This window comes from Vulpes vulpes, chromosome X (assembly GCF_048418805.1).
Source record: "Vulpes vulpes isolate BD-2025 chromosome X, VulVul3, whole genome shotgun sequence".
Lineage (NCBI taxonomy): Eukaryota > Metazoa > Chordata > Mammalia > Carnivora > Canidae > Vulpes > Vulpes vulpes.
Window position 1 is genome coordinate 26,685,044 of NC_132796.1, and position 27,156 is coordinate 26,712,199.

The 27,156-nt window shown below is 36.5% G+C and overlaps 1 protein-coding gene across 7 annotated transcripts in view; it reads right to left on the reverse strand.

Moving 5' to 3' along the window:
- DMD (dystrophin) overlaps positions 1 to 27,156 on the reverse strand; it is a 2,426,617-nt gene that overhangs the window by 451,209 nt on the left and 1,948,252 nt on the right. The gene's annotated exons all lie outside the window — the stretch shown is intronic.

Here is a 27,156-nt window from a genome sequence, read left to right on the forward strand (position 1 = left end):
TTTATTAACTGGGCATTTTAATGTAACCTGAAACTTTTCCAATAGATTTCTGATACATCTCCCAAACTAAACAAATTTTTGGAATACTCTCATCAGCTCTTCTTTGGTGGGAAGTGCCATTTCTCCACTGCGTTGGAATTATTTACTTGTACCTTATCATGTAAGTTCCTAGAGGTAGGATTTGGGTTGGATCAATTGCCATACTTCCCAGGGCATTCTACAGAGTCTTGCATTTAGTAGGTGATTATGTCCTTTAATGATTTACATTTTAGGAGAGATGAATTATTCAAATATCTGCCTGGGGGATCCCTGGGTGGCGCAGCGGTTTGGCGCCTGCCTTTGGCCCAGGGCGCGATCCTGGAGACCCGGGATCGAATCCCACATCGGGCTCCCGGTGCATGGAGCCTGCTTCTCCCTCTGCCTGTGTCTCTGCCTCTCTCTCTCTCTCTCTCTGTGACTATCATAAAAAAAAAAAAAAAAAAAAAAAATTAAAAAAAAAAAAAAAAAAACCAAATATCTGCCTGATTGTTAAAAGCTCACCTAGAATATTTAGATGCATGCTCATATAAGCTTGTTCCATAGGATTTTAAAACATGAATGCATTGAATTCCATAAGGAAAAAAAAGCCTATCTAGTTGAGGGACCACAAACAGTTTCTACTTTTTTCTTTTTTCTTTTTTTTCTTTACTTTCCAGAAACTGTTCTGGCTCATAAATAATCTTTAATCCTCCTTCGCTGTATGCTCTGGATGAATTAAGTACCATTCTTTGTGAGCTGCGGAGGGATACAGATGGATGTCTTCCACATCTGTGATCCTATCCTAACAAGTACCGTGAAGTAGCAACTTCTCAACTTCTCTGTAGAGGTTGTCTTCAATTAAAAATACACTAGAAAGATTGTAACCATAGAAAGGACATTGAGTAGTATTTCAGCTAATTGGCAGTACATGCCTTCCAAAATATCAGAGGTACCTCCATTTAATGACTCCCCTGAATGAGGTAATTGGCTGAAATTTACTTTGCAGTTCTTAATATAAAGTTGGGCCCATCATTAGCAAGAACTCCTAAAAAAGTGGGGTCAGTATGCATTTAAGTGAAGCACAAGAAAAAAGGTATTTCACTTTCAAAGGACCTATGCTGTACCTTCTTTTTTTTTTTTTGAAGATTGCAACTCATCTATTTTATAACATAATGGCAATAATATTGCCTCTGAGTTAACTGTGTAATAATTCACTTTTGGTACTGCAATAATTGAGCAAACAGAAGCTGGTACTAGAGGCATTCCTTTCCTTTATTTATTGTAATATTTTTCCATAATTTAATGAGAAACATTTCAAGAGCAACATTTTTATCTTTCATGTTAAATTAATTTACAATGCTATGAGCTATAATAAAATGAGAGAAACCATCAGCAAAAAGCAAAAGTTAATAAAGACAGATATTCTCAAAGTTTCAAGGACTGGGAAAAACTCAGTTCACAAGTGTTTTTGCTTTCTTCTTCTTCTTCTTCTCGTTTGGCTTAGTTCAATTTGTCATAGTTTGTTCTCAATTATTTTGTACTTACTGCTAACATAACATAATATTGATGAAGTGGAAACGATGCATTACTAAAATGAAACATACATAATTAAAACCAGCTAAGAAACAACAAAAACTTTGCTGTGTATTTTAGTAAGCTACTCTAGATTTCCATAAAGAGGGCTTGGATGTAATTTAACTTTTACTGATATAAACCTACTTGGGAAAAATTTCAAGGAATGATGAATAAGGCATATGGAAAGTTCATGTTGTTGGAATAAAATTCTCTGTATAGCACATTATGAACACTCAAATTTTGATAGAAATCCACTTCAGTATATCTTTGGAAATTTCTACCCTGATGCTAAAAGCTGACCAAGGATTGAGAAGACCTCAGTTGTAGGATCTTTGTCAAGAGACTCAGACTCTCAGAAACCTCTGGGTTTCATCTTTATTGGGTAGGATGAGACTGAATCAAGAAGAAAGAGTTTTACCTGGAGTGATGGTGATGGTGAGAGCTGGAGGATTCTGAGGCCACAGGCTAAGTGGGGATGAGCACTATGGTGTGTGGATCAGATATTTGCCATCAATAGACTCGATGATAGCAAAGGTCCTTACAAGTTTCAAAGATCTACGACTCAGTAAGAATGTTCATTACTTAGCAAGCAAGTAAGCACAGATCCCTCCACTGAGCATATGTCCATACATCTAATAACCTAGAATGGTCCTACTCAAAGCACGCTGTACACATCAGCAGCAGAGTCACTGCCAGGGACCGAATGATCACCATGTCTGGGGATTGGACCAAGTACTCCCAGTGTTAACAAGCTCTCCAGGCAATTCTTACTTATGGTAAGAGAAACCTTGATACAGAGCACTGTGGAAAGAACAAAGAAGATGCAAAGTCTCTAGCCCTTTGCCTGAAGGATCTCTCTCTCTCTCTTTCTCTCTTATTTGGGAGAAAATAGATGTAAAACAACCTAGAGAAAAATATAGTTCATAAAAAAGTACTATCTTCAAGTCAATCATTCATTCATTCGGCAAATATTGAGATCCTACTATATGGTAGGTACTGTGTAGATGCTGGGGATATACAGTTCTGCCTTTGCAGCACTTACAGTCGAGTGAAAGTGATAGATAATAACCAAGAAAACAAATATATAAATAAAATAATTTCAGTCAGTAGAAAATGCAATAAAAGAGATTATCAGGGTGCCATGAAAAATAATAACAGGGATGACACTGAGGGGTGGAGAGAAATATTTTTATTTAAAACCTCAAAGTTTCAATAAACTGTTAAGATTGGTTAATTGATAAATCGACAAATACCAACTACATGCATGCTGTGAACTCAGCTAGGCACCTTAGGGAATGTAAGAATATGTCTTGGAGTTTATAATCAGTAGGAAAGACAAGATTTAATCACCAACTACAATCGCTATGGAGTCCACAGGAGTGGGATACTTTAGATTGGCTATTTGCTGAAACTCTCCCCTCACCGCTTCTTGGTTAAAATACTCTTATGGTTTCCAATTCCTGGTTTTCTAATTCAGCTGTGCACAAAGAATTCACAAACAAGAGGACTCGACATTGGCTTGAAATCCATGTAGACTGTTCTATGGAAGAGGAATTTGAGATAGGCCTTGGAGTAGTAGTAGAATGCATAAAGGTGAAGACAAATAGGAAAGGCATTTTAGGAATACTGCTATTTTTAGTATTGGGAATACTAAATAGCATACTAATAGAACACTAAAAATAGCAGTATTCCCAATACCTCCACATGACCATTTTATTTCTGATATCTGGTAGTGTCATGAAATGTGATCTATTAATATCACATAACATATCAGAAGGGTTTTGGTTCAGTCTGATAGAGGATACACTTGGTTCATGTTTTCTCTCATTCTTCCAACCAACAACTTTCATCATTCTGTTGGACTTAACTTTCCTTTCAAGGGCTAAGAGGGACTCCAACAAGTGCGGAGGCAAAACTTCCCAAGAAAAGATGAGATGATATTGACATATTGACAGTCATAAGCACTATACAAGTGGCTGTTGCACACAAGAAATCATTAAAGTAAAATGAGAGATAGTGGCCTATTCAAATGTGTACATATGTCCTTTAATATTAGACTTTTTGGTAGAACTACTCAGTTGATTTTGAATTGCTTGCTTTGAAGAGCCCAGGGCTTTACTGAATAGAGATCCCACACCCTCCTAGTTAAACAGGAAATACAATTTATAAAAACATTTAATGATTTTCTTTAACAACTGCCAAATGAAACTGAAAATAATACAGTGTAATAAGGAAAATGTCTCTGTACCAATGTCACAGCATAGTATTACTATTAAGCAAATTACATCTCAGGAACTAGGAATCATATGCAGGTGCTCAGAAATTACACTTTCCCTAGTGTGAAATGTAGCTACAAAGTATCTGCAACCAGTGAACTCTATGAAAAGAAAACTATTATCACTCAGGGGAAAAAAGAACTCCTTTTAAAAATAGGATTTAACTGTCAATAAAGTTTTTTATAATAAACTCATATAAAGTTCAACATGAAAGGAATGTTAAAAGCAGATGTTATGCAAGAGAGAAAATCACAGGTTATTTTTATTGCTATAGTCTTTCACTGACTTTGGTCTCAGTTTTGTGGAGGCTTTTGACTTTTAACAAAATAAGAAATTAAAGAGGTTCTTAAAAGAAGAGATTTGTAGAATGTATAGAAATATATTCTTGAATTATAAATCCTGATCATCAGATACACTTAGAAAAGGATTAAGAAAGTTGAGAGATAAACATAGATTCTACAAATGCTGTAATTATAATTTTCTCTGTCTTCTAATTATTAAAAAGTTCCATTTAAGGTCTTAAATTTGCCAGACTAATCCAAATTTACTAGTGAGATGCATCCTTGAATTCTCCTTAATCTGTTTAGTTACTTGAAATGTTTAATACTTTGTAATCAAGAGAAACCTAGAGTCTCAAAGGCATAATATTCCCTTCCCAAATTGATTTAACTTTACGTTATTTAATTGGAACTCTGAAGAATTAGAAGTTCATTCTATTACCTTGGCATCCTTCATAGCACCTGGCACAGTATTAAGTACATATTAGATACTCAATAAATATTTTTTGAAGGACTGAATATTGCTTAAGAAGGAAATACAAGGAATTATTTAGATACAAGATATTTAAACCCCTAAGCCAAACTTATTTCTTGCTTATTTATAGGCATGGCATAAACTATGGTTCTGATGAAAACCTGTTTTAGTTTTGTTTGATTCATTCAACAAACTATTATTGTGTATACCTTGCTTTGACACTATGAAATGAGAGGGGTATTTAAAAAATAACAGAGATATTCAGGAAGCCCCGTTTTTTTTTTTGTTTGTTTCTTAAATTCCACGAGTGAAATCATAGGGTATTTGTCTTTATATGACCGACTGATTTTGCTTACCATTATACTCTCTAGCTTCATCTGTGTCATTGCAAATGGTAATATATGATATATATTGATATATATATATGTAATATATATATATATATAAATGGATAAACACTTGGGTTGCTTCCATAATTTAGCTATTGTAAATAATGGTACTATAATAAACAGGGGTGCACGTCTCTCTTTGAATTATTGTTTCTGTATTTTTTTTGGGTAAATACCCAGTAGTGTGATTACGGGATCATAGGGTAGTTCTCCTTTTAATTTTTTGAGGAAACTTCATATTGTTTTCCATACTGTTATAGTGGCTATACCAGTTTGTATTCCCACCAACAGTACACAGGGGTTCCTTTTTTTCTGCATCCTTGTCAACACTTGTTCTTTCTTATGTTGTTGATTTTAGCCATTCTGACAGGTGTGAGGTGATATCTCATTGTGGTTTTGATTTGCATTACCCGGATGATCAGTGACCGTAAGCATCTTTTCATGTGTCTGTTGGCCATCTGGATGTCTTCTTTGGAGAAATGTCTGTCCATGTCTTCTGCCCATTTTTAATCGGATTATTTGATTTTTGGATGTTAAGTTATATGAGTTCTTTATATATTTTAGACACTAAGCCTTTACCTGATATGTCATTTGCAAAATTCTTCTCCCATTCAGTAGGCTGCCTTTTAGTGAGACTAATATAAACACTGTATGTTCACTATACTGGAATTTAAAAAAAAGAAACATTCAAGAAGCTTAAAGTTTAGGAGTGAGTTATTTTGCAGGGATTTGATTCTGATTTTAACTTAAGGACAATGATCTCTGTTCAGTGCAATACTGAAAACACTATGGGTTCATAATAAACAATTTCTGCAGGATCTTATTAACCCATTAGTATGTCTCGTGTAGTGTATTTCTTAAAATTTCACAGTCAAATATGGTCATTTTTTTTCTGTACTACAGTGTAAGTCCTTGAAATCGGGTTTATTCTCTGTTTTGCAAACTAGCACAGTAACGAAATAGCAGACAGTGGGTATTCCATTGATAGATGAATATTAATATATTAATGAATATAAATAGAAATTACAGCAGGGGAGGTACATTTCTGAACCAATTCAGGAGAGCTAAATATTCAAAAAAGAGTATTATTAGGTCACTGAGATGATTAATAAAATAGATCTCTTACTACATTTCTCTGGATTTTTTTTGTATCATATAGAAAAAATGCATAAAATCATATGTGTCAGCCATGTTCTCTAGGTTCACTTCCTCCCCTTCCTCCACTGTGCAAGGGTCTGACTTGTAGGATTACCTCCGTGGGCTCCTATGCCTTTTAGTTTTCTGGTTGGGTTTGACTAACAGAGAGAACTAGGAAGAGATTGAGGTCAGAATATTGATTGCTTTGGTCTCCTTCCCTGGCTGTCAGTTGAAGCCTCAGTTTTAGCCCTGAAAAGAAGGTCACTGTTCCACCAAGGCAGTAAGATCTACATGATCTCTCTTTCTCTTCATTTTTAGAAACCTCTCCTCCTCCTTCATCTTTTCAGGCCTAGGAGAAATGACAGCTCTGCTGCTGCTGGCCTGGGGGCCATGTGCTACCTTCCATGACTTTTCCATGCTCTGCCCACTCCTCTGTATGTGGCAAGTGTAGATCAACACTCAAATCACCCTAATTCTAATGTGCCATCTGTTTCCTGTTGGGGCCCTGGCTGAGACACAAACACAAAGGGGCAGCAAACGAGACCATGTAATAGGACAAGGATTCAACCTTCCACGCACTTGGGTCAATGGATGGGGAGATGGTTAGTAAACTCTAAGTATCATACAGAGGTTGGTTATCATTAGTCAGCATGAAATATGGACATTTAAGATTGTGTTTATACTGATTTCCCACCACAGAACCAGCTGACATGGCCTAACTTGACAACTGGATTGATGTGGCTGTGCTGTATCATCTGTATAATAATTACGCTGTAAATAAATGTTTAATGCATTGAACGATATAGGACATTGATGCATAGGTAATTACACTCAGTTATCAGACTCAGACAGTGTTCATATGGCTGATCCTAGACGTAGCCTCCATATTCCATTATCCACCTGTCCAAGATCACTGGCCACCTCTAGGTTTCCCTAGTCTGGAGTTGATTAGGAAGAGTTCAGCTCTGTAAAGGGACAGGGAACATGACTTCATTCTGAATGAGCAATGTAAAATTAGCCCTGCAATTACCATTTCTAGTTGGGGGTGAGCTACAGCTACAAATTTTCTTCTGTGTCTTTTCAAACTTAGGAGAGCTTTGTAAGCAATTCCCCGTAAGACATTTTTATCAAAATCACCTCACAATGTGCTCTACAAACAAATAGGTATTTTTAGGGCAAAAAGGAAAAAAGATGATATTAAATATATTTGCTCAAATACCATTCTTAATATTATATTTTGGAAGTGACACCTATGCCACAAACATATCTTGGGAAGCAATTACCCACCTGATTTGGATAAAAATATTATCAATTTCTTTCTATTGAGACTGGTAGTGCTTCATAAACAGAACAAAAGCATCAAAGCAGTGTGGAATGATGCTTTGGGGGCTCTTTCTCCCATGAAAATCTTCAATTTAGGTGCCAATGGGTACAAACTGACTTATTTTAATATACTTCAGGTCCATATATAAAGAAAAATTCTATACTATTTTATAGGAATGGATTGTTTTGCTTTAGATGAAGTTTACACATCAGCTTTTTAACATTACTGTTGCTTGTTTCACTTTTGATGTCTTTTAACAACAATGCCCTGCCAAGCACTTACCACTACTGTATCAAGAAAGATTTCATGCCTTGACCTTCACATTCATGACCTATAATTCAATGTGCTTCCATGATCTCTGTCATTTGCAGATATCATCCTTCTCAGGGAGATGCTGACCAGTGCTTTGTTTATTTGTTTCTGTTTTGTTTGAGGTCAATTCACTGGCTGTGTTTTTCTAGGTTTTTTTTTTTTTAAGGTACCTTTGAAGCTTCTATCATTTCTGCTCATCAAAGGAAGTAATTTTCTTCACATGCTTGTATTGGTCAAAAGAGTACTTATATAATTTTTCTTTTCTTAACCAGAGACAAACAGGTTAGAAAAATTATGACTATCATGACCCTTGAATTTTGGGTGTTCTTTTCAAATTTAGGTCAAAAGCCAACATTAATAGTCAGATGGGATGGCTGTCAGAAAGAAGAGCTGCCAAGCAGATAATAAGTTTAGAACTCTTAATTGAAAATTAACACATCGGCATTTGTATTCCTAAATTGAAGAAAATGGCTGTTTGGCTACCGCTATAATGAAATGCTGCATATTTCACATGCTGAATCCTGAAGAAGGAACCATTCGTTCCTGCCTGATGGATGTTTCTAGGCTTCAGTATAACTTGAAAGACTGGGCTAGGAAATTCAGGCAGAGTTAGAGGGATCTTGCTTTCTTTTCTATGGGTTTTAAGGTCCATAAATATTAACCAGCCTTCCCACTTGACTAACTTGTTGAGTTTGTCTCCAATTGACTAACAGCAAATTGTACTATTGGCCTCAATTCTTCCGCATCCCTAGTCAAATCATACATACACACCCCTGCCTTGACCTTATGTAGTTGGAAAGCATTTCTCTATTCCTTGACTTTGGACTTGGCCATGTGATATGCTTTAGCCAGTGGAATAGAAGCAAATGGGCTAAGAGCAGAGATTTGAAGGCTTAGTCTCAGAATAAGATGGGGCAGACTCAAACCAGATCTGCAACCCAAAGATAAGCAGAGCCAAGCCCCACCTAGCCAATACTGGTCAAACCCCACAGAACTGCAGACCCATCACTAAATATGTAGGTGTTGTTATTAGCCATAGTTTTTTGGTTGTTATGTACCAAAATGACCTGATACATACTATAAATAAAAATGTGGCTTATAGGCAGTACAACCCAGGAAAATTCTGCTGACTTGATATTCATCAAGTAAAAGAAGAAAAGACCAAATGATTCAAAATTATCAAATTCTTATAAAGTTCATACTCATGCCTGGTACCAAGATTAGGTATCAACAATTGGTCAAAGTCCAGGAATAGAAATAAAAATGCAAAATACTAGTCAAGTTTAACTCACTAGGTTGCATTTCTAGGTTTTCAAGGAGACAGTTCTAGATTGCAATGTTTGAAAGAGGCCTGCTGTGATATGGTAATGACTATGAATCCTGTGGTCTTTGGAATACCTCCAAAATGCTTAACTCAAGTTTAAAACAAAACTGGATACTCAAATAAACGTTCTTGTACAGAGATGGAATAAGTCCTCTTATCTAGAAAGGGCCAAGGAAGTGATAAGGTGTTTTTTGGCATTTCTATCAGTTATGTTTTTCAAGTGTGGTGAAACTGGCTGTCTCCTATTGTTTTGTCATCTACAGGTTCCTTTTTTACATAGGATTACTGCTAATGGGTGAAAGGTACATTTCACCTTCAATCACCATAACTAATGTGAAGAGAATTTAAAAGTTTTTGCAGATAGAGTTCCAATTCCATGTGCCTCTCTGACTGTTTCCTCTGCTTCTAACGTAGTCTCTGACTTTAAATGACAGCTTCCTAGCAGAAATATGGGAAGGGTCTAGGAGATCAAGTGAGGAAGCTATAAGGTAATTTCTTGAAACAAAGTATTATGTTTTGGTGAGGTAATGTATACGAATATTAACTTGATTGTAGTGATGGTTTCAGGGTATATATACATATGCTAACCTTATCAAATTGTATACTTTAAATATTGTGTTTATCATATGTTGATTTTACCTCAATAAAGGTACTAATAAATATTAAATGCCTGGAAAGAAATCAGACTAAAGATGTACAAAGCCCCTACACATACAAATCTAATGTGTTGTCATGGGACATTTAGGCAGATCTAAATAAATGAAGGATGTACCACAGTCCTAGACTGGACAACTCGATATTGTAAAGTTGTAGAATGATGTGCTTTAAAATGGGTATCTTATGGGCTTAACTGTCCTCATTTGATAAGGTGATTCAATGATTTCTAAAATTTCACTTTCAGTCCTCTAATTCTATGATCTATTGATATTATATTTCCAAGCTTCAAGAAAAAGCACATATAATTAATGTTCAAAACAAAACCAAATGACCGGCAGCTATCATCATATTTATGCCCAAGTCAGGAGTGCAAGAATTTTTCTCCTTGTCCAGGGAGTTGTTTCAATAGGATGGAAGATGTATATTCTACACAGTCTTACATTCAAACTGTTCCTCAGCATATTTTCCCTTTAAGTACCAATTGGGTATATGAATTTTAAATGCTAAAGATTAAAAAAAGAATTGGTATGCATTTATTTTTTTCTTTGAAGTTCAACACTTAAAGAGCTCACCAGTTGTAACTTTGACCAGTGACAAATAATGCAATTAAAAAGACCATACAGGAAAAACAATCAAGTTCAGAAACCAAGGCCCACTAGGCATCATCACTTCTGGTTCTTGTCAGACTCTGGTGGCTATAGGTGGGGTAATGTACAGTTGTTAATAAAAGTTTCACTTTAGGGACTTTCTAAGAGGTTACTTCTAAGGGAGGCATTTATATGAGAAGCCTAAAACTGCTTTTTATAATTGCTTAAGTTATTTTGGGTATATATTAATATTAAGGTTAGTTAAAATAGTAAAGCAGAATGCTTTGTTTAGACTATATTTAATAAGTCTGATTCAGAAATGAGTAAAAGTACAAATCTTGGTAGCCCAAACCAAGGAAATGATAAGGATAACCTCAGCCAAAGGGTCTTAGGCCCTTTTGTGCAGGTTTGGAAAAGTTTAAACTTGAATAGCAGCTTGTAACCCTTGGGGAGAGATGGCTGACCAGACCTTGATTCTTTCTTTCTTTTTAAAGATTTTATTTATTTATCATGAGAGATGCACAGAGAGAGGCAGAGACATAGGCAGAGGGAGAGGCAGGGTCCCTGTGAGGAGCCCAATATGGGACTCGATCCCAGGACCCCAGGATCAGGCCCTGAGCCAAAGGCGGACACTTAACCACTGAGATACCCAGGTGTCCGGACCTTGACTCTTTCTCTGACCATGCCCTGCTAGGCCTATATCCTTCAGTAAAGCATGGTCTTCATAAGAATCACTAAAGTTGTCATATACTCCCCATCATTTCCATTAATTTGAGATTTTAGCAAGCTCAAATTACCATCCACACTTAAATACACACATTGAATTCAAAGAACATGAAATGTACCAATAACCTAAGAAGAACTATTGTTAGACTCCCAAAATAAATGGTAACACAATGATGCCTAAATCACAATTTTTTTAAATTTGAAAATTCATATCTTAATTGATTTTTACAAGGAGATTTTTTTTTTCTAGACACACAAAAAAGTAGAATACTAAGTTCAATTTTAAGTTTTTAGATATGGATGGATAATATTTTGTGAGATTGAAAAATAGAATCATTTGCTAGGTTTTCCCAATAGCCTAGTACATGAAAATATCTGTATTTCTTGCTCTAAATTAATCTTTTTTTTTTTTTTAAAAGATTTTACTTATTTGAGAGAGAGAGAAAGAGAGAATGTGAGAATGAGCACAAGCAAGGGAGAGGGATAGAAAGGAGAAGAAGGGAGCCTGAAGAGGGGCTCAATCCCAGGACCAAGGGATCATGACCCGAGCCCAAGTCAGATGCTTAACTGACTGGGCCACTCAGGGATCCCTCTAAATGAGTCATTTAAAAATATATCTGCATTGGATGGGTCACTTGAGATCATGAAGTGAGCAATGAATATGGTAATCCCAGGCATAGGTAATTTAAGTACCCTAATATTATTTAGAAAATATATACCATAAGTTAGTCTTTACACCATAGATAAGAAACAAATCCTTAGAAACAGATTAGGTATTTTACTTATTTTACCAGCTGAATGGAGCAGCCAAGAATGGATGTTGATGATGTGGTTTTAAAAGAAAAAACCTCAAAAAACAAAATTTTAAATCCTATGCATTAAACAAAACAAAAAACAATGTAGCATGGTTTAAGGAACATAATAATACTTATATTAAGAACTCTCAAAACACAATTTTGTGAATGACACAGGTTTGTAAGTTGATCTTACTAATTTTCTGTCATAGTTTTGGTTACATCACAAAGAAATAATACACAATGCAGACTGATTATTATTGAGTTAGCTCAGAGGACTTCTATTGTTAAAATACCTATAAAAACACAACATGGTTGCTTTAGTTATAAAAATAAAATCATATGTATATACTACCTAAGATGAAAAGACCAAACAATGGTGAATATATTTTTCTTCATAGGATCATCAAACTAAACCTACAGCTTTCACTTATTTTTGCTAAATTTTCTACTTAATGATCCAAGAATTTAGCTTTTTATTTTCTCACCAAATGACAAGTATATATTGATTGGCAGTATTCTGAAATTAGTGTTTCAGAATATTTCCAAAACTATTCCGTGCAACTAAACTACATTTTGACTTATTTGTATCAATTATTTGCTTGCAAGTTGTGGCTAAGGTGGGAAAACACTTCCTTCCATTTTAAATTGCAATCTCCCAGGTCTGCTGTTTTCCTTTTTCATGGGGCCCAAAATGTTTTTAAGACCTCTGGTATATCAATCTCTAGAAGAGAGCATCCACAAATGAATTCTGATCAACAGATTGCATACATTTCCCAATCAGCTGTGCAGACTGAGCATTTTCACGACTCCAGTCATTTTATAAAGATGATTCAGAATTAATCAGTCCCACTGCCACTTTTATTATTTATATATTCACAGTATTGACAGATTTCATTTTCTTCCCACTCTCTACTCCTCTTCTACAGGAATAACACTCACGACATGGAACATGGAGCAGCAAGAGATATCAGCTGACCTTCCTTCTTTAAGTAAGGCATTACTCAGCTAATTCTGAGAACCCACCAAAGATAATGTGGAATATACAGATCCACATCAAACATCCTTTCATTTCCTCTGGTGCTTCCTCTAGAATATGAAGTCCACTTATTCTTTAGACCACAATATAGGTATGTGAATAATAGAGTAATACCTACGACTGGAATAAGACAGAAATAGTTATGGCTGCAGCTGCTATAAATATCGGAACAAAATTCCCCTAGGAAAAATGACGTCAGGACGACTTGCAGGGGACCAATCACACAGAATTTTGAATAATCACACTTGTTGTGACATTTAAGAAGGCATTGCATCTTCTCTCAGGATTACTAAAAATTACAATTGTACCTAAAGTCACCCAGTAACAGTTTATGCCACTAATTCATTTTTAAAGATAGATTAACAGGGATCTTTTCAAATGTCTCTTCGAATTGATTAGACAATGTCTCTGGAAAGCCTCAAATTTGATTTGGCCAAAATGGCAGAGGAAATTAATGTTATTCTCTTGTGCCATTTCCCTAAATTCAGAAAGGTAAAGAAACACCAATTTTCAAAACCAGACATGTCTAATAATAAATGAAGTCTGAATATATAAAAAGATTGTTGTCAAGACAAATCCATTGCCTGGTTGTCTTCAGCTGACATCTATTTTTAAATAGAAAGTATGACTTAGATTCAGGAACTAAACATGAAGAAATACTGAATAATCCATTTATTCAAAAGGCATGCAAAAAGTATTATTTCAAAAATCTCTTTTCACAATATCTTGTTTTGAATACTATAGCTTTTAAACATTTAATAGATCTATGGGTCTAGTGTTAATGATTATGCCAACAAGATGGTAACATAATAAATCCATGTCAATTTTAGAAGTATTTCTAATATTACATAACAAATTGGAAAGGAATTTCACATATAATTATCTCTATGAAGACAAACCACAGGGGTAATTAACACAACTACAATTCCGTATCACCACAATGGTTAAACCAGATGGTAATGTTCATTATTTTTATCTCTCTCGCAAAACCAAATATCACTCACTCTCTCCTGGGAATGCATGAAGTATTAAAATGAAGCATATTATTATGCAATACTTTGATGTAAGGAGTTTTTTTTTTAACTTAGTATAGACATGTGTGTATCCCCCTAAGGTTGGCAGTGTTTCCGATCATAACCAATGTTACTTGCAAATAAACAGAAATAAACTGTGTACCTATGATATATAAGCTAATATAATGACATCACCAGAGAAGGGAAGATCCAGTTTTTAAAAAAATTATATTCAACAGTGAACCATTAAATTTAAAACACAGACTTTATATTTTGATCACCAAGATGGCCGATATTATTAGTTTTCAACAGATATTCAGGAAAAACAATAGTTTATTTGCTGTTTCAATTAGCTACTGTCACAGTAATGCTGAATGGTGCATATGGTTTCAAAGCACAGCCATCTTTTCTCCTGGATATCCATGGCTTGTGCAGCCCTGCCATTCATCCTTCTGAGATGAGCTGCCTAGATGGTGCATGTTCTTCTTGTACGTGTAGTAGAGGCACAAAAGGAAAATGCAAGGTCTCTTAAGGCCTAGGCTTCAAACTAGCACACCATCATTTCCGCTCACCTATTGTTTGCTAAAGCAAATCACATGGCTAAGACCTAAGGCCAGGGGTTGGAAGGTACACTCCATCCATAGGGAGGCAATCTTCAGGTTGTGGCTGTAGAATGGGAGGAAGAACTAGAGTAACCATTCAGCCTACTACAACTATAGAAGAGTTTCTTTAAAGCAGATAATATATTGTAGAACACAAGAATGCTGTGTACTTATTTATATCTCTGACTTACTTGCTGTGCATTTTCCTGTGCTTGTTGACTGCTCTGTATTATTATTATTAATTTCATTAGTGATTAACCTGCTCCTAGATTTAAGAAATAAATCATCATCAACTTCTTCATCTTTTTTAGTTTTTTTTTGTATAAAGATTCAAACACATCTTTCATTTGGAGCAATTCTCTAGCAGTGTTCTGTGAATACAGACAGATCGATGCAATTTCTAGTGCAGGGAGTGGAGCATGCAATTTGAGTCACAAGTCCTGTCTTACCTAACTCTGGAGTTATCTTTTGAAGAGAATATATTATATGGGAATAATAATATAACACTGCCCTTAAGGATTTTGGGTAAATTTATTTTCTTTTCCAACATGATATAAGATAAAGTATCTCACATCATGAGAATTAGTCACTTCCTTGAGAAGGCCTGCAGCAAAGGGACTTCTCAATCAGATACACCACACAGGCAAAATACTCTCTCATCACCATGTGTGCACATGCACGCACTTGTTCTATCTTTCCCCTTAGAATTCCAATTTTTTAAATCTTGTCTTACGAATTCTTGTTTTTCTGGTGGTGTTCCATTTTTGTAAACAGAAAAGTAGAAGAATGTGTTTGAAAATCTGCTCCGAGAACGGATTTCAATTTGGCTTCTCCATTAGAGTACTAATTTGCTTTCTATGTGCAATTCTGGCGTGATCACTGTTGCATATATTATTGGATTTCAACTCCTGTGCCTCTACCTAAACTCATTTTGAGATTCTCACAGGGCAGGTCAATTGCCTAAGTTTTACTGAGCCTAAATTCTGCCACAACTTGTCTCAGACTTCTTGGTGTCACATTTGGTGAAAGCAGCAGCAGAACTTTCTACCATATTTCTTTTTCCTTTGTTTTACTAGGCCTTTCTCCTGTGGCCTGGTGGATTTTATAAAAAGAGGAAAGGCTGTGGTTTGTATATTTCTCTTGCTTGTTCTCTCTCTCTCTCTGGTAGATCAATTAATTATTTTCAATTTTAATCACCTTCGTAACACCAAATATTTTATATGCAAAAAAGTAGATTCGAGGAACAAAGCTCAAATAAGCAAAACAACAAAAACCTGTTCAAAATAAAGTTTTCTTCTTGAATTAACCAAGAATGACAAACTTTATTTTTTGAGCCCATTTACAAAAGGAGAACAAACATAAAGTTACAGGTGTAAAACTATTTATTCAAGACAAATGTGGTTAGGACCTTACTGATTGGTTAATAAAATATAGCTGAAGGGTTTATGTGCCTTTCTAAGAATACTTAGATATTTCATTCATCATCAAGTGTATATGACAACTATCAGACTTTTTCACTGTTTCTCTTTTATATAGTCCCAGACAGAATCTATTTCAGTACTGTAAGCACGTGCGCATACACACACACACACACACACACACACACACACACATCCTGAAACAAAGCAAGACTCTTTTTCCTTTTCTCAATGGTATTTTTGAGAATTGATTATTACCCAGGTCTTGTTTAACAAATGCATTTCTACAAACGAGAGAAGATTCCTTAAATCAAGGCTGAGACATGATTATCAAAAATCTAGCAAATAATACCATTGGTTTAAGGTATAGAAATCAACCTGAGAAAAGAAACTCTCCTTCTAATACTGTAATTTGGTCATGTTGGGCTAAGTTATAATTTAATGTCATGAGCCATTAGATCATAACATTAAATTAATGATCATGGCTCACATGGAGGCATGGGCAGTTTTATATAATATGCAAAGGGAAAAGGAAAGAAAATGGTAATGTAAATCTTCTTTGGTACCATCTGGCTTATCCTTTTCCCCAAGCCTCTCCAAAACAGTGGGAGGAATAAACAATACTATTCCTGACTGGCTAGGCACATTGAAGATGAAGATATCAAATGAAAAATTCTCCAACACAAACAGAAAGTCTAGTATTTTCTTCATTTCCTTCTCCTGCATAAGCACAGAGAATCTACCCTGCAGAATCAAAATTTGTCAAATTTCAGAGCCTGAAATGGCCTTAAGCAAGCATCTGGTCCAGTGGTTCTCAAATTTAAATGTGCACAAGAACCACCTGGGGGCCCTTTAAATATGCAGATTCCCTGGCTCATCCCTGGAGAGCCAGCTTCTCACACTGCATTTTAAATAAACTTGCCAAGTAAAGATGGTGCAGGTTGTTTGTGAACTTGGAGAAACATTTCTTTTGTTTAGCTTCATCATTCGCCATAAGATAAACATTAGATTATGCCACTAGTTTCCCCAAGATCACACAAGTTGGTGGTCAAGATCAGAAACTCCATCTCTTGACCTGAAAATTAGACCCACTGTACTTTCTGATAATGTATTACTTCTATAAAGAGTCCCTCAACAATCTGTTAGGTCACTTTTTTCTTTTTCTATGGTGACAAAACATACATAAAATTCCCTGTTTTAACAATGTTTAAATGTCCAATGCAGTGGCATTAAGTATATTTACACTGCTGTAAAGCCATCATCACCATCTATCTCCAGAATGTTTTCATCTTTTCAAACTGAAACTCTGTAACCCATTAAACAGTAAGTCACAAATCCCCTCAACCCCCATCCCCTACCTGCTGTAACCACTATTTGTCTCTACAAATTTGTTATATATACTTATTCCAGGTATCTCATAAGAGGAATGAAACAATTTTGATCTTTTTGTGCTTGCTTATTTCACTTAGCAGAATGCCTTCAAGATCTATCCATATTATTAGCTCATGCTGTGATTTGCTGAATCCTTTGAAGTGCTTGCTCCTGACAGTGTTCTGGCTCTTTAAGAAATGAGGTCCTATCATTTGTCCAGCTTCAACAGAGGCTGCTAAATGAAAGAAAGAATTCAGGAAGGGCAGTCCTCAGTGAGTGAAATAGATAGAGCCTGGAGGCAGGCACATAGACATGAAATGCATTTTCTGCCTAGTTGAAAGTCACTTGAAAACAAAAAGAAATGTGAAATGAGAGAGACGGGCAAACAGAGACAGACACATTAAAAGAATGATAGGAGAGATGGATTGAACAGAGAAACTAAGACCTCCTTAGGGCTACCTTGTGCCCAGATTAGCGAGGAGAACTGTGCAGATGAGATTATTAACAGATACATTCTGAAAATTAATTGGTACACACTGGTGTCCCTGAGACCTGAGACTATTAATGTACCTTGGGGCAAAGAGCAGAGAAAGCAAACAGGGAAGTAAAAATGTAGGCATCTACACTGCTATTTGAAAAATACTTCATGGTACCTAAGATTTATTTTTATTTTATATAGTTACTCCCATGAGTATTTTACAGCTTTTAAGTTAGAAGGGAAGTTATTTGATATATGTTCTGTTGTAGGAGAAGGAAAAGCTTAAAATTTTTAAACATCAGTACACTGGTATATATCCAATTTTCTACCCTGGGGCAAAGCCAGATGATGCTTCCAAGAGAAGGTGGGTTGACCAAGGCCTGAAGTAGGAGTTAGCCAGGTAGAGCAGGACAGAAAAGTTATTCTGGGCAAAGAGAACCTTTTCTTTTGACCTGGATAGTGCCTACTTGTATTTAATATTCAGCTCAGTATCTTTTACAAGAGGCTCTTTGTGGTAGCTTTCTACAATGGCTCCCAAATTTTCTGACATCTTCCCATGCAAAGGTGGAGTTCATGTCCCATCCTCTCAAATCTGGGCTCTGTGCTGGCTTGACCAAAAGAATGTGACAGACAAGCGTGCCTGGGTGCTCAGTCGTTTAAGCATCTGGCTCTTGATTTTGGCTCAGGTCATGATCTCAGGGTTGTGAGATGGAGCCCTAAGTTGGGCACTGTGCTGCATGTGGAGCCTGCTTGAGATTCTCTCTCTCCCTCTGCATGTCCCCACTTCTGCTGAAGAAGAGAAGAAAGAAGGAGGAGGAGGAGGAGGAGGAGGAAGAAGAAGAAGAAGAAGAAGAAGAAGAAGAAGAAGAAGAAGAAGAAGAAAATGACGAAGAAGAAGACGATGGCGAAGAAGAAGACGATGACGAAGACGAAGACGACGACGAAGACGACGACGAAGATGACAAAGACAGACGTAAAACTATGCTAGGTTTTGGCCCAGGCCTTAAGAAACTAGCAGCTTCAGCTTCTTGTCCTTTGGGATGGCTGCTCTTGGGATCCAGTTATTATGCTGTGAAAAAGCCCAAACTGCCCCCTGGAGAGGCCTACGTGAAGAGGAACTGACAGCCTGCACCCATTTGCCAGGTATGTGAGTGAGCCCGGTTGGGAGTAGATCCTCCAACAGCCAGTTGACCTGCCTCAGCTGATATCATAAGGAGCAGAGACAAGCAGTCCCCACTGACCTTGCTTGAACTGTAGATTCACATGCAAAACATATAAAACTATGTTAAGCCCTTATGTTTTGGACTGATGTGTTATGTAGCAAAGGGTTACCAGAATACCTTCCCTGGCCCTCCCCAGAAGATTTGCAGGAGGTGCCCCTCCCCTGGGAGACCAAAGAACTCTGTACTCACCTTAACTATATCCCTTACCTCCTTGGCTAGACATCCCTGTTGTCCTGCCCCTAGTCCTTCCACTATCAAGTCCTCTTTGGGGCCAAGCACAGCCCTAATCCATCTTCTGATCCTCAAACCTCTTCATTGTTCTGTGGCAGGTCTACTTCTCAATGACTGACCTTAAAAGTCATATTTGGGAATCCACTCAAAAAGTATGTTTTTCCTGGGCAGCCTGGGTGGCTCAGTGGTTTAGCACCGCCTTCAGCCCAGGGTGTGATCCTGGAGATCTGAGATCGAGTCCCACGTCAGGCTCCCTGCATGGAGCCTGCTTCTCCCTCTGCCTGTGTCTCTGCCTCTGTGTGTGTGTGTGTGTGTGTGTCATGAATAAATAAATAAATTTTTTTAAAAAAAGTATGTTTTTCCTATGTGTATACATTGCATGAATATAAAAATTTCTTTTAGGTCAGGGGTGGGAGATGAATTTAGAGTTGCCTAATAAGTTCAATGGTTGCTTCCAAATAATGACCATCGTTTTCTCCCAAACAGGAAATGTCAACACTCTCCCACAGCCAGTAAAAATGCTATCTGTACTCAGTCCATGTTTTAAAACTGCAATGTACAACAGTTTTCCAACCATTTGTGAAACTACTGTAAAAACTAAAAATAGAATTTATGGAGTAAATCATTGGGAAGAATGCCTGGTCAAGCAGTTCATAAATATCCAGGTCTCATTCTATTTGGGGCCACAGCCTTGAATTGAATCCAATATTGAATTGTTGAATTGAGAGCAAAGGATAGAAGTGAAATGTGGTCAGCTCCTGAGAGGAAGGGAAATTCTGCTTTCTGCAGAGAACTTTTTCTGTAACTCCCAAGGAACAATGTATTTTAAAATGTGTTGGAAGTGAATAGAAATTAGAGAGGAGAAACTAAAATCTTTAGAGAATTTAAAGATTATATTTATAAAGACTCATATCATTGTTAAGTCATGATAATAGTAATATTCAAGAGTCAACTTGTTAATACACCTCTCAAGGACAACCACGGATGCAGGAGCAAACAAAAGTAATTTGTGGCTTTCTCAGTATCAGGAAATAGACATTCTTCCATTTCGACTAATATGATCTCCAGTGGGGAATGATTTATTTCTCTCACATTCATGAAACTCTCTTTCAATACCAGGTGTAATGGCTTCTTTTACCTCTATGGGGAATGGCTGATTTATGCATAGACCTTTGCTCAATAACCTTTCTTCAAAGATTGATGCCATTAAAAATGAAAAAAGATGTGAACTTTTTGACATTTTATTTTAATGTAATTTAGAAAACCATGTAAACTGCAAATGGACCTCATGTGGAATGAGAATCACATGCTGGTAACCTAAATTATTTTGAATACCATTCATCTTTGACTAATACCTGGAATGTTTTATTATCAGAATTATGAAAGGCACAAAAGAGACACTAACAAAGTTCATTTCAAAAATAATTTGTAAATACAAGATTGAACATCCTTTTATTTGAGTCCTACTAATTCACGCTTTTAGAATTTTCCAACTGGAAGTGGGTACATTGCTACCCACCACATAATGGAGTTATCTTCTTTTGCCTAGGAAGTCTCCTCTTAAAGACCACTAATCCTCAAAAAACAAAACAAAACAAAAAACAAAAACAAAACAAAACAAAACAAAAAAAACCTTAGACATTGGAGAAAGAGAGGAGGAGAAAGTGATATGAAATTCTTTGACTTTTTCTGTGCTCAGACTTTGCTGGACCTTTTCTATTCTTGTTTGGAGAAGAAGGCCTGAAAGATTAACAGATCTTGTCTAAGTTCTGATGGGGATCAAAGATAGTTAAATGAATAGTCCCAGCCTTCTCATCGTCTTCAGTGCTACTGCCTCACAGGTTACATTTAAAACAACTTTATTGGGGCACCTGGGGGGCTCAGTCGCTTAAGCATCTGCCTTTGGTCAGGTCAGGATCTTGGGGTCCTGGGATGGAGCCCTGAGTTAGGCTCCCTGCTCAGTGGGGAGTCTGCTTCTCCCTCTCCCTCTGTACCTCCCCATTGTGTGCCTCCTTCCACCCCCACCATGCCCACACACTCCCTCTCAAATGAATCAATAAAAATCTTTTAAAAAATGAAACAATTTCATTAATTTTTTAACATAGCTATAAGCCACTGATGTGGCTTCCAATGTCGGTGACATTGGAAAAAACAAACTGCTTTTACTAAAGTGTGTTTCAGGGAATCTTAACACCTGGTGTCTGGTTGAAAGAGAAAAGCATATAAGCTAATATTTTCCTTCAAGGAGGGCATTATAAATGATAAAATATCTCCTTTTAATTTTCAGTGAGTATGTTTATTTTCAAGAATGAGGGTGTTAAGGTTTGTATCTGAAGAATTTAGAGTTTTTCAATCATGTCAATATTGACATCTAAGAATTAAAATCTATTGAAGATTATTAATCTGTCCTTGGTTAGACAAAACAAGGCTTTTTGTTTTTTTTAAGATTTTATTTATTTATTCACAAGACAGGCAGAGACATAGGCAGAGGGAGGAGAAGCACGTTCCATACAGAGAGCCCAATGTGGGACTCGATCCCGAGATTCCGGGATCATGCCCTGAGCCAAAGGCAGACGCTCAACCACTGAGCCACCCAAGCATCCCTTGGTTTTGTTTTTTAAAAATCAGAGTTACCGCAGTCTTTTGCCAATATTTTGGATAGTTTCATTCATTCATTCTTATTAAGTAGTTTCTCACTCAAATAAAATGAATTGTGGCAATAAAGAGTCTATAGTGAAATAAGCAATACAAAAATTTGCTTATAAAATATATATGTATATATAAGGCATCTCTATATATAGTATTAGTACTATTATCAGGTGATAATATTATCAGGTGATAATAGTACTAACATAATAATACTAGCTATGTTTAACTGGTTTCTTACTATCTGTCAAATACTGTTTTATGCACTTCATATGTGTTAATTTGCATCACCCTCACAACAACCTGATGAGGCAGACATTATCATTACCTCTGATTTATAGCTGTGTAAACTGAGGGCAATTAAGAAATGTGTCCATGGTCAGTGAGTATCAGGAGCACAATTTAAACCCAGGCAGTCAGGCTTTAAAGCCCACACTATTAAAAACTATTCTCTCCAGCCTTTCAGATACAGTACAGAAAGCACTAAACTTCATATAAAGTGTAGAGAAATACCTACAGAAATTGGGAGGGAGGCAAGATGTCTTCCAGCTAGGGGCTAATGGAAGAAGGGAGGATTTCAATATTACTTTCCTCAACAAGTAGGTAGCATCAGAGTAAATTGAGATGAGGAAAAGGAATCCCAAGACAAGAAACAAAGTCATCAAAAGAAGCAAAGAAGACTAGCTAGCTGTGTATTTTTGTAGGAGTTGAGGGAGGGTACATGGAGAGGAAAAATAAGTAAGATTAGAAATTGAGATTGGGAGCCCATTCTGGAGGGCCAGGTGAAGGAGTGTGCAGAATATTCTGAAGGGTGCGAGAAGTCATAAAATGTGTTTGAACAGAAGGACCTTATATTCTTTCATTCATTTGACAAATATTTGTTGAGCACCTATCATGTGCTGGGTGCTGTCTTGGGCAATGGGAATATACACGTGAATAAAATAGATAAAATCTCTCCCTGCAAGGAATTTCTAATCTATTTACAATCCAAGATATGCTTTAGGAAGTTTAATTTCAAATATCAATCTATAAACTGGACTACAACCATGCAGTGGGCAGAAAGGAGCAGAGAGCAGGAAAAGATTCTAAGAGCATGAATTCCAGTAGTGATTAGGAAACTGGAGAGAAAGCAACAGGTATAAAGGATTGGGGGGAGATATTGATCTTGAAAATGAACTAGAAAGTGGGGCAAATGAAGAGTTGTAGAAGGACTTTTGGGTTGAAATCTGACTTGAAAAGATAGTGGTATAATGAATGGCGAGATAGGAGATGAAGACCCAGTATACAAGGTATGGCCCATTGGGTCACATTTGTGCTATCTGTGAGACATCTGAGTAAGAAATGACCCACATACAGTAAGAAAATGGGACTGATATGGGAAAGAGATAAAAAATCTTCAAATAATTGGTTTAAAGGAAGACAAAAGACAGTTGCTTAGTCTAATACCTATAACACAAACCACACTTAGTAACTATTGACCATTGAATGCCAAGAATGAGATTAATGAAGGCAGAAAAGACAGCCCAGAATCAGTCCTTAGGCAAAGAAAGAAGAATGAGTAGAGTGGTAGGGGAAAATCAGTAGAATACAAGACGCTAGCAAGTCGAAAGATAGGACATTTCCCCAAAAAACTGGCAGGCAACAATCACAAGCGATGTGATTTCTAGGGCAGGAAAGACTTGGTGAAAGCATTTGCATTTAGAAGTCATGTAGGTTTCACAGAGAAGCATTTCAGTTGAGAGGTCAATGTTGAAACTAGACTGAAAAAGGTAAAAGAAGATGGATGTTTAGAAGTAGGAATACTTCCATTAATCAACAAATTCCTAGTAGGTAAACTATTTCAGAATTGCTTATGGTTATCTTGGGTTTTTGCCTGGAAGGTTGAGTCAGTTTAGAGTAATGGGTAGTGAAGTAAGATGAGTCGAAGGTCAGAAGGTCAAACTTAAGTTCAAAGAACTGACTCCTCTGTGTAGGAGAGAAGTTACCCAATCTCTCAAAGCTTTGATTTTTTTTCACCTGTAAGAAGGATAGGATGATAGTACATCATGCAAGCAAAGCACCCAGTACATTGCCTGGCATACAGTAATATTTTTTAAGTGAGTTATTATCATTACCTATCCTAATAATTCGATGCATACATTGTATTATTCATCTCAGAAAACTAAACATTTATTTCATTGGCTTTTATTTTTAATTATTTTCCCCCCAACCTAGTATGATAAAACTCAAATTAGTTAATTTTCAAAGAAGTAGCAATAGCTACATCACTGAACCTCTTTAATCTTACCCTCCTCAACTGAAAATAAAAATAATATTAGTAGCAATACCAGAGGTTTTCAGTGAGAATATTAGAAAATGAAAGTAAAAGTGCTTGTCAGTTATAAAAAATGAAAAATTTAGCAATCATTATTCTCATTAATTAATATAACTTTGATCCATTGATTTTAAAGAGTACAACATTAGTTTTATACATTCAGTTGGACTTTTGTCTAATGTTAATTCATATCATTAATAAAGATCTTTCACCTGAAGAAAGCTTTTTCAAAGTGCTTTTATATTTATTACCTTATAAGATCCTCACAAAAGCTCTGTGAGGAATAAAAGACAATGGTTATTAGGGGCTATCAAAATTGACTTTTCAGTATTCATGGTGTCCTCTTTCCTATGTGGGCCTTTCTTTTGGTTTATATATGTAAAATTACAAAATCCTATAACTGAATTATAATGTTATTCAATTTAGTGCTTTCCTTGTATCATTCTGGATAACAGGTAATTTTAATGGCAATATCCAGAACAATTAGGTTCTAAAGTTTTCAATACGTTCAATTAACATGTTAACACACATAAGAGACCATGATAACATGGTCCGGAATGTTAGAACCCCTTTAATCAACTATGCTTATATTCCATTAAATTGATTATTTTTCCATCATTGGGCAAAGATGAATTCTTATCTTCTATATTTAGTTTTCCTTTTCATAGGAGATAAAACACCAGTCTTGAACATTTGTCCTCATTGACTCCTTCTTCTTCTTCTTCTTTTTTTCAAAGATTCTATCTATCCTTTCATAAGAGACAGAGAGAGAGAGAGAGGCAGAGACACAGGCAGAGGGAGAAGCAGGCTCCATGCAGGGAACCCGACGTGGTACTTGATTCCAGGTCTCCAGGATCGCGCCCTGGGCTGAAGGCGGCACTAAACTGCTGAGCCACCTGGGCTGCCCGACTCATTCTTCTAAACTTTGAATTATTTCACTATTTCTTTTTGGATTATTTCTGTGATCTATAGGAATTTGAGGGTCCAAACCTGGAACATGACAAAGTTCTGAATATAGTAAGATGACAAGCATGTTACTCTTGAATCTCTTCCTAAGTACTACCATTCATAGTACTGTGAACATATGTGACCTTTTTATAGTAGCTACATGAGAATAAGAGGAAAACATAAAATCTTCCCTGTTCATGTAAAAGAAGAAACAAACTGTCCTTATTGGAAAGTTTTTGAAGATCTTGGATACATTACCCAAATACTTTTACTTGTTCCAAGGTATGAATTTTACACCAAAGCGTTGCTAGTTCTTTGCCTTTTTTCAAGGTTAAACCATTAAAAGCATCCCCATAGCTACGCTCCTTTGAATAACATAGAAAATGGCATCACTTAATACCAATTCTGTACTGGAGTAAGTGGTATTTTGGTGACCTTTGAGTGTATTTCTGAATGGGCCGTAGAGAAAATCAAGTGATGATTCGTGTGTAAGATCATGTATTTCTTTGGCTGCCCTGCTAATGTCCTTCAATTTTGTATCTTCAACTGAGAACTTATATCTCTTCCAAATTTTAGATCCATATTTGCAATTGCTTTAAGGAGATGATAGTTTCACCTCTATGACTCACAGACATCTCAAAACTGAATACATTCTTGACTTCTCTTCCCACAACTGGTTCCCCTCTTGAATTCTACGACTCCCTGAAGGCACTTGGTCATGCCAAGTGGTAAGCAGTGACTCCTCATCCTATCTCCCATGCTTCCTCACCTCTGCTTCCTGTAACATCCATTGTAATGTTAACTTTTACCTCCAAATAGCTCACATATCTGTTTCATTTGTTCAACCTCAGTACCTTATTTCTTACTAGGAATAGTGCAGAAGGAACATTCTAACTGTTGTTCCTGGACAGGTTTTATATCCTTCCAATTCTTCTCTCACCTACCAGAGTCAATCTTTCAAAAATGTAAGTCCGGTTAATTTATTTCCTTGTTTAAAACTATATTGTGACTTCCCATAGACTGCAGATAAAGTCCCAACTTTTAAGGTAGATGACAAGTGGGATAGAAAGACAGCTTACACATACTGAGCCCTCCGAGTCTAACACTCTGCCCCCCTAGAGGGAATTTTATATGTATCCTATTATTTAATCCTCAAAATATGCCCACTGTATAGAAAAATATAATTAAGATGTAGAAGTTAGGGGCAACAAGTGGAAGAATAAGTGGTGTTTCTGCTTAGAAGGCTGGTACTCTATTTACTATACCCTGCTGTTTTTCCACATAATTTAGCCCCAGCTGACCTTTCTGATCTCAGTTCTTGGAACAACCATACCCCCATCATAGACAAGTACCTTTAGATTCTCAAACTCTCACAATGTCCAGGACTTTGAACATGGTATTGACTTTGCCAAAAATTCTCTTTTCAACTCTTTATACCTAGCTAGGTCCTAATACATTCTTCTAACATACTCTGAGCAGAGGTTTTCAGCCTTGGTTAGACATCAGAATCATGGACAGTACATGCTGCCATCAATCCAATTTGAATCTCTAGGGGGTGGATTCAAGGAATTAGCATTTTTAAAAGCTCTTCCTCAGGTGCCTGGGTGGCTCAGTCGGCTAAGCATCTTACTCTTGATTTTGGCTAGTTCATGATCTCAGGGTCCTGGGATTAGCCCTGCATTGGGCTCCATGCTCAGTGGGAAGTCTGCTGGAAATTCTCTCTCTCTCTCTCTCTCTCTCTCTCTTTTCCACTCCTGCTGCTCCTCCCTTCTCAAATAGATGAATAAATCTTTTAAAAAAGAACCCTCCAATATATAAGGAAGATGGGAAAACACTGTTATAGTGAGTTTCTAGCCTCTTTGGAAGGCTTAAGCTTAATCATCTGTTTTCATTAGACCCAGTCTAGCTCTCTACTCTAATACTCGTCACACTACTATAATTTGCCTTAGCATACGTACTTTGATCTCTGGAATTTAAGCACTACAAAGGCAGAGGTCTATT